Source organism: Tachysurus fulvidraco, chromosome 16 (assembly GCF_022655615.1).
Source record: "Tachysurus fulvidraco isolate hzauxx_2018 chromosome 16, HZAU_PFXX_2.0, whole genome shotgun sequence".
Classification (NCBI taxonomy): domain Eukaryota; kingdom Metazoa; phylum Chordata; class Actinopteri; order Siluriformes; family Bagridae; genus Tachysurus; species Tachysurus fulvidraco.
In genome coordinates this window covers 263,248-270,984 of record NC_062533.1, presented here as the reverse complement: position 1 = coordinate 270,984, position 7,737 = coordinate 263,248, and the positions used below count along the sequence as shown (strand labels likewise).

General features: G+C 39.2%; 1 pseudogene; it reads left to right on the top strand.

The window, feature by feature from the left end:
* Positions 1 to 244: 244 nt before the first annotated feature.
* On the top strand, positions 245 to 3,406 carry LOC113642201 (annotated as a pseudogene).
* The last annotated feature ends 4,331 nt before the right edge of the window (positions 3,407 to 7,737 follow it).

Here is a 7,737-nt window from a genome sequence, read left to right as displayed (position 1 = left end):
CTAGTGTGTTTGGGGTCATTGTCTTGTTGAAACAACCATTTCAAGGGCATGTCCTCTTCAGCATAAGGAAACATGACCTCTTCAAGTATTTTGACATATGCAAACTCTCAAACTCTCATTTTAAGGCATTGGAGATCATTTTAGATGAACAGCCTATAATTTTTTGCACCTCTTTATAGGTTTTCCCCTCTCCAATCAACTGTTTAATCAAAGTAACGACTCATTTTCCTCAGGCTTTCAACAGACAGAAAAATAGGGGTATCGTTTCTGTACATAAGGTACATTTTCCATGAAGGTACCCTGTAAGGTACAGGAAATGGTCCTTAAGGTGACAACTGTGAACCTTTGTTTTAATTTAAAGGTACAAAATTAGTTCTGGCAGCAAATGGTACATAATTGTACTTTTAACAAGCTTAAGGTACATTTTGCAGCAAATCAGAGATCACAAAATCATAATTTAAAAGCCATTGGCTCGTCTATTCAGAAGGCGGGATATCTTCTTTGCGCGTTGCACAGTGAGTGCACTTTCTTTCTCACTTGCAATAGGAGTGCGTGAATTGAGCGAGAATGTCGGTTAATTGTCCATCCCTGTCGAGGTTTTCCACGGATGATCTAATTCAGAAAATAATTGAAGCTGGATTACAGATTAACGAAGAAGAGGCAAGGAAATTCAGGGGTAAGTAACCATTTCTGTTAAAAGTTTCCGTTCATAGCATGCTAGTGTTAGCTATCAATGACGTATAAAGTTTACAAGCAAAATTTAAACTATCATTATATACACTAAGCACGTTATGGCTTGTTGCTAGTTGGCTTACACACAGTTATTTTGTAAGTAAGCCATGTAAAATGCTTCCACTTAACATCGCCATTTAGACCCTGCAGAATTGGGCAGCGCAACCCATTTTTCCCGCTTCGCGCCGTCTGCTGAGGGAAATATCAAAATCTGCTCAAATTAAGCATTTTTTTCGATTTTACAACAAAAACTTACATAACCTATCCTATAAATGTTGTTTCTTATGCTCAGTGTTTAGAATTTTTTTCAGGCTAGACTATCACGTCTTGTGTCTTTTGCAGCCTCTTGCACAAGAGATCAGAATTAATAAATCGTACAATTAATTTTTTTTCTTGCATGTCATGTGCAAGGTTCTGTATAACCATGATTTCAAAAGTGGGAAGTAGGAAGTTTCTGGTAGCATGTGAGGACAGCATAATTAAGCGCATGTCTCAGGACACTGACTGTTTCTATAGCAACCGGAGGCCGAAGCTTCAGTGGCAGCTGCAGTGAATGATGACTTCATTAGTCAGGGATTGTTTTTTTATAAGTAATACACTGGCACCGTCTTTGGCTTATCTTCATTTAGGTGTTCATGGAGTTAACTCATTCTCCGACGATTATCATTTTCCACACATTTGATCGCACTCAAGTCTGTCTGTGTTTTACAGTTATTCGTCTATAACTGTTGTAATTTTCTGTGTGATCAGAAAATGACTTAGATGGAGAAACAGTGGATTGTGGACTCACTGAAGTCATATATGGCTACCTGTTTGATGGTTCCTTCAAAAAAACTAAAATTTCAACAGTTTGTACTGTACGCCATTACAAGGAGAATGAGACCATTGTTGTATTAGAGCCAGTACCAGTTAAAGTCGCTCAGTGTACGGCAGAACTCCAGCCTCATCCTTCCACTGATCCAAGGTAAGGGTAGTATTTTTTGACGGTGCTGTTTTGGTAAATGTGTTCAAGAACATAAAATTTGATCAATTCTAACATTATTTTGAAAATGGTGAAAAAAGACTAGATATTGTTTTTAATTCAATAGCCCATAAAAAGGAAACACTGATGTAATGATATGTAGCACTGCCCTACAATAAAGTCTTTTTAGATAAGAGTCTGTGTTTTTGTTGTATGCAATAGGATCAACCCTCAATTGGTTACTGATGTTACTGATTGCAGTGTTGAAGCAGCTCACAGGGGGACTACCTATTGAGACTGTCATTCCAACCTTTCCCAAAGATGTCCAGGCGAGACTTGACATTAAGTAACCATGTCACATAGTGCCAAAAGTACGCAACAAAATAATAAGAACGCTGTATGAAATGATAGCAGAATACACTTTGTAAGTATAACCATCATAACATCTTTGCTACTACAACTGTACTACTTAAGATCAATTCACAATCTATGAAGACTGTTAGACACAACCAAGAGATTTACAGTAGAGTTTTTTTCTGCCTTTGTACTAGGTATCCAACTAATGCAGAGTATTTTCAAGTTGCCAAGGCACTGATAGTGAAATACCGTTTCCCGAGGAATAAGGATGGAAATGTAAGTTGCATTGTTTTTAAGCCATTTCTTTGTCTGCATAATTGCACAGGATAATATTTTATCTTTACTTGCTGGAATATGCCAAATAGTCAAAGTTTTTTTTGTTGTTGTTTTTTTTTTACACTAGAACACTTGGCACGTCTTTAAAGTGAACATTTAAAGCAGAACGTGCACCACTTGTCAGCGACAGTGAAGTAAGAAAGCTGAAGGAGAAGTTTGCCCATACAAAACAGTCCGGATCCACCAGTGCATCTGCGAGTTTGTGTTGAAAGCCAGCTAGGGTAGCATATGTAAGCCCACTGCCATATGCATATCTAATTTTCCATGTTTCTTTTTTTATATTTACTGTTATTCACTTTTACATTTCACTTAGTGCAGGACAATGTAAGGCAGATATTACAGACATTTAAATATTTTTGCATGCACCTCACTTTTTCACTGACTGAACATTAGGATTCACTTTTCACATATCTGTCTCTGCCATTATCTGTCACAGTTTATGCATTCTGTTTGTTGTTCTGACAAAGGAAACTTGTGTTGGGGAGGATTCAACGTCTGTTGAGGCTCATGTGAACGTTCTACAAAGTGAGTATCAGAAAAAACATCCAGACATCTCGACTGTCAAAGACCGCATGTCACGAACATTCTCCTGGAGACGTCAAGAAATCATGGATGGAATGTCTGTGGAGGATGTAGTCAAAAAGTACCCATACTTAAGAACGCCTGATGGGTTTTTTGGCATGGTCATATGAAGAGGATGCTTAGTGTACAAGTATTAATAGAGAGAATTGTTCCCCCCTTTATACCTGCCATTACAGTCATAGTTCAACCAAAAATGAAACTTGTCCTTTACTCACCCTCATGTTGTTCCAAACCTATATGAATTCTTTCTTCAATTGAACACAAGATATTTAGAAGAATATTGGTATCCAGACAGTTGTTGGTAGCCATTGACTTGCGTAGTATTTTTATTGTTTTCCTAATATGGAAGTCAATGGCTACCATTAATACAAGTTGACATACTGATAATCAGAGATGGTTGGTCTAAAGAGGGACAAAAGTAAAAACAAGTCTGCAAAAGCGAGGCTAGGATGTGTTTAAAACTGATTAATGAACCGCTCATTGGGCAAGATTTCAGTTTTGTATTTAAGCTCTGAAGGAATTGAAATGCATTGTACATGTTCATTTTAAATATCTTAAGTGGCTTTATACAGAATATCCCGTATATGAGTTGAATTGCTAATGTTCTGTATTTTATTCAAGAATTGTTAGTTTGTTTAACCTTACCTGTCACCCCCCCCCCTCCCCTCCCCATTTTCATGATCTTCGCCTAGATGACATACCCACCTAAAAAGTGGTACAGCTCCCATATACTTTGACACACAGAGGTGAGCTTGGTCTCATTGGAAAGAAGAGAGTCTCTAGTTTCTGACACAAGTAGGGGTGAAATCAGGGTGATTCTAAGCCTTACTGACACAGAGTTATAGAGGCTAGAATGGAGGATTTTTATTTCCGTCTGAGTTGTTTACCTGATAAACTGATTACATACATTGCTGTATTTAATGATTTTTGGTAAACAACAACTGAGGGTCATAGCCACATGTCTTGGCTTTCACCAAAAAAAATGAAGTCAAAAGTCTCAAAAATGGATTTTATATATTTTTCTACGGACATGTCGGTCCGTTCAGGTTTTTCTTGTTTATTTTTTTTTACTGTATAACTTTGTATAAAAAGACTGCATGCTTAGTTCAAAAGTCCTATAACAAAAAGACCCTCTGCCTAGAATTCTGTTTTGAAAATATGCCTGTAAACTGACACCCTGAGGTGTGAGAGTGTGAAAAGTTAGAGAATTGCACAATAAAGTTGAAAAAAATTAATATGCGCATTCTCATTGCACAGCCCGAACTCACCAGATGTATCATGTTGCATCTTGTTGGAATCGTCTCCTTATTGGCTAAAGAGCTATGATGCTCACGAAACATGAAATCGTTACTGGAGGGAGCAATTGTCAGTCAAAGGGAGGGTCACCCACATAGCATGGAGAGACCTCATTGGCTTCTTAGCTGCCTATCTCGGCAGCACAGGCACTGGTTGGCTCATGAGAGGGCTTGTTTGATTCGTCAGATCCTCGACTACAAATCTGACGCGTTTTGAAAGTTTTGTACCCGTCCAATGAGAAGTAGGAGTCGAACAAAGGGCGGAAGTGAACCAGTGAATTCAGTTTCCAGTCAGACACATAATTCTTGTGAGCAAAGCGTTTTGGCGAGCAAAGCTTTTTGGATTAAAAGGATTACATATTCCAGTTCCTTGGACTCTTGGGGATTTTTACAAGCATTTGTTTTGGAAAATACATTAACATTAGTGACAATGTGAAGAAAGGGAAATTTAAAGACCAGCGTTAAAGGTGAGTGAGCAAAACAAACTAGCGCCACCTAGTTCAAGTGGCTATCAAATGGTTAAATTACTATAAATCATATTATGCTTTGTGTGTGCGCTTATTAAAATCCCGAGAGTCTAAGCTTTCAAACAGTATATAATTTAACCATGTATTTAGAGGATTTAATGCTTAAAAGTTACAATGAAGTTACAATGAAGTCGATGCAGTCTCGCCTCCTAGCGGTGGTGGCTCGTTCTCGCGACGGCGACCTGATAAGTAGATAAATGCTTGTAAAACATGCACTACCTATGTTTAGCACAGGAATTGAAATTCTATGTTAATTGAATTGTTAATGTATGGTACAGAATATCCAGTGTTGTTATAAAACTGAATTGAGAATGGCCTGTACATTTATACTCAAATTTGTTATTTTAAAATTTATACTCAATTTTGTATTTAAACGGGTAACAAAATGCTCAAAGCCTCATGACTCTGAAGGAACTGGAATTGATTCTTCCCCCCACCCATGCAAGTGTCCTCTCCAATTGTTTTTTTCTTTCTTTAATAGGACAAATCAGTTCATCTGGATATTAGTGAAGGGCCCTGGGAGAATACCAGGATGTCATTTTAAACCGTAACATAAAGGTACATTTCTATCATTAAGGGTGCAAAATTGTTCTTTTAGAGGTACAAACAAGAAGGTACATTTTTGTACCTTCTTGTTTGTACCTCTAAAAGCACAATTTTGAGTACTAAAAGAGTAACTAAAAGACTAAAAGAGTACAAATGCTTTGTACTCTTTTAGGTACTTTACCGTACCTTGATTTTTTTGTGTGAAATGCATGTTCAACAAGTGCTGGCTTCATCCTTAAATAGGGGCCACCTGATGCACACCTGTTTTTTCACAAAATTGATGACCTCAGAGATTGAATGCCACACTGCTATTTTTTAACACACCCCTTTCAACTAATTGCCCAATTGCACAGCCTTACTAGCATGCATATCATGAATGCTGGGTCTTGTTTGTTTTCTGAGAATCTACTGCACCTACTGGTAACTTGTTTTCCATGTAGCAATAAAAATATACTAAAAACCTGGATTATTCTGGTTAGTCACATTGTACTGCTATTATTTTGAACAATACTGTGTGTGTATACACACACACACACACACACACATTATATATATATATATATATATATATATATAGACAGGCAACACATAATACTTCCCATAAGCTTGTGCTCTAGTACATCTGGTCAAATGCACATTATTTGAGGACAACATCCTCCTCATCAATACACAATTGTCAGACTGTATATTTATAATCACACCTTCCAGTGTTGTAGTAGTAGTAGTAGTAGTAGTAGTAGTAGTAGTAGCCTTTATTGTCACTGGTCACAGGTACCAGCGAAATTAGCCATCAACCTGTCAATACATACAATATGACATGGGGGAGGGACAGGACAGGAAGACAGGGAATTGAAAAGAAATACAGCATAACATGAGGGAAGGGAGGAGAAAAAAAACAATGCCCAGACTATGGTCCTGTCGTGAGTACAGTGTGGGAACAGGAAAAACACCTCAGCGAAATAAGCACATAAACAGTACGCCATAAACACATGACTTGCAACAGGGGAGGGGAGAGGGGGGTGGAGGTAATCCAGCACAGGCAAGCAGCCATCAGGTCCTGCAGCCTTTATCTTCGGGGCTGGTCACAGACCCACTTGTCAGACTGGTGGAACAAAGCGGCAAAGGTGTGGGGTGGGAGGTGAGTGCATATCTTCATATATGTGCGTGTGTGTGTGTGTGTATGTATGTAAGTGTGTAGGCCTGGAGAGTTGTTGCTCCCGGCATCAAATCTCGGTGCCTCAGTGTCATAGCAATACACAACAAGTTGCCATGGAGACAGCCTTGATCAGGTCTCAGACAGAGTCAACAATCAGCAGGTGTCTGTGGAAGTGGGGGGAGGAATGCAAGAGAGTCCCGCTGCAGTGCTTTTCCAGGGGAATTGTTGTTCCAGCAGCAGCCTTCGCCGAGGCCAGTGCTGGTTGAGGGGAGCCGAAAGCAGATAAGATTGGGATTGTTTGGTCTTGGGGCGAGTAGACGCATTCCAATTTATGCGACTACTCTTTTAGTCCATTCTAATCTCCAAATCGATTAATTTTCCTTTCCAAAGCAGTGAACTGCTCCGTGATGTTAACCAAAGAAGTATCCAAAGCAGTGAGCCTCAATGTGATGTTATCCATATTGTGGTTAATAGTCCCAGCCTCAGTGCTGACCGCTCTGCCCACTGCATCAACCATGATGGGCAGCCTTGGGAGGTTTTGGACAGCTGTCACCGTTTTCGCATTTTCTTGATCAACCAGGGCAATGCCTAATCCAATCAGCTGAACTCCTGTTATCATGGTTCCGAATAGGTAGATATCTTCAACGTCCTCCACGGAAAGAGGCGCCAGACACACGACCCGCCACCTCTCACACGCGTCCATCATATAGCCAGCTGCGACTTTCCGGCAGGGCAGTCAGGTTCCCCCGAACCCAAGCTTCTCGTCAAGAAGATGGTGTCAATTGCGTTGAGAGACCAGTTTATCAAATCCATGATATTTTTTAGTTTGGAGAGCAGTGCAGAGAGAGTCTCTCAAAGTATAAGACAATATACGAGACGAGAGGAGCAAAGCAGGGAAAGTAAGGGGGAGGAGAGGGAGAGAAAATACGACCGCCTTCATTGAGGCCAAAAGAGAAAAGCCCAAAGTGTGTCACCCAAATGAGGATGAAATTCACTTTTGTCTGGCTCACTATAGTCACCTCAGGCTTGTTCATTTGGGGATAAATACAAACACATTTAAATATATCTAATATTAATTAGATTAATCTTTATGCTAAAGCTTTTGCATTATGTTCATGTTCTATAAAGCTGCTTTGAGACAATGTCCATTGTTAAAAAGTACTATACAAATAAAATTAAATTGAATTTATTTTATGGTTTAAACCGTGAGGCACTGGGTTCAGTTTGGGGGTTTCCTTCATAAGG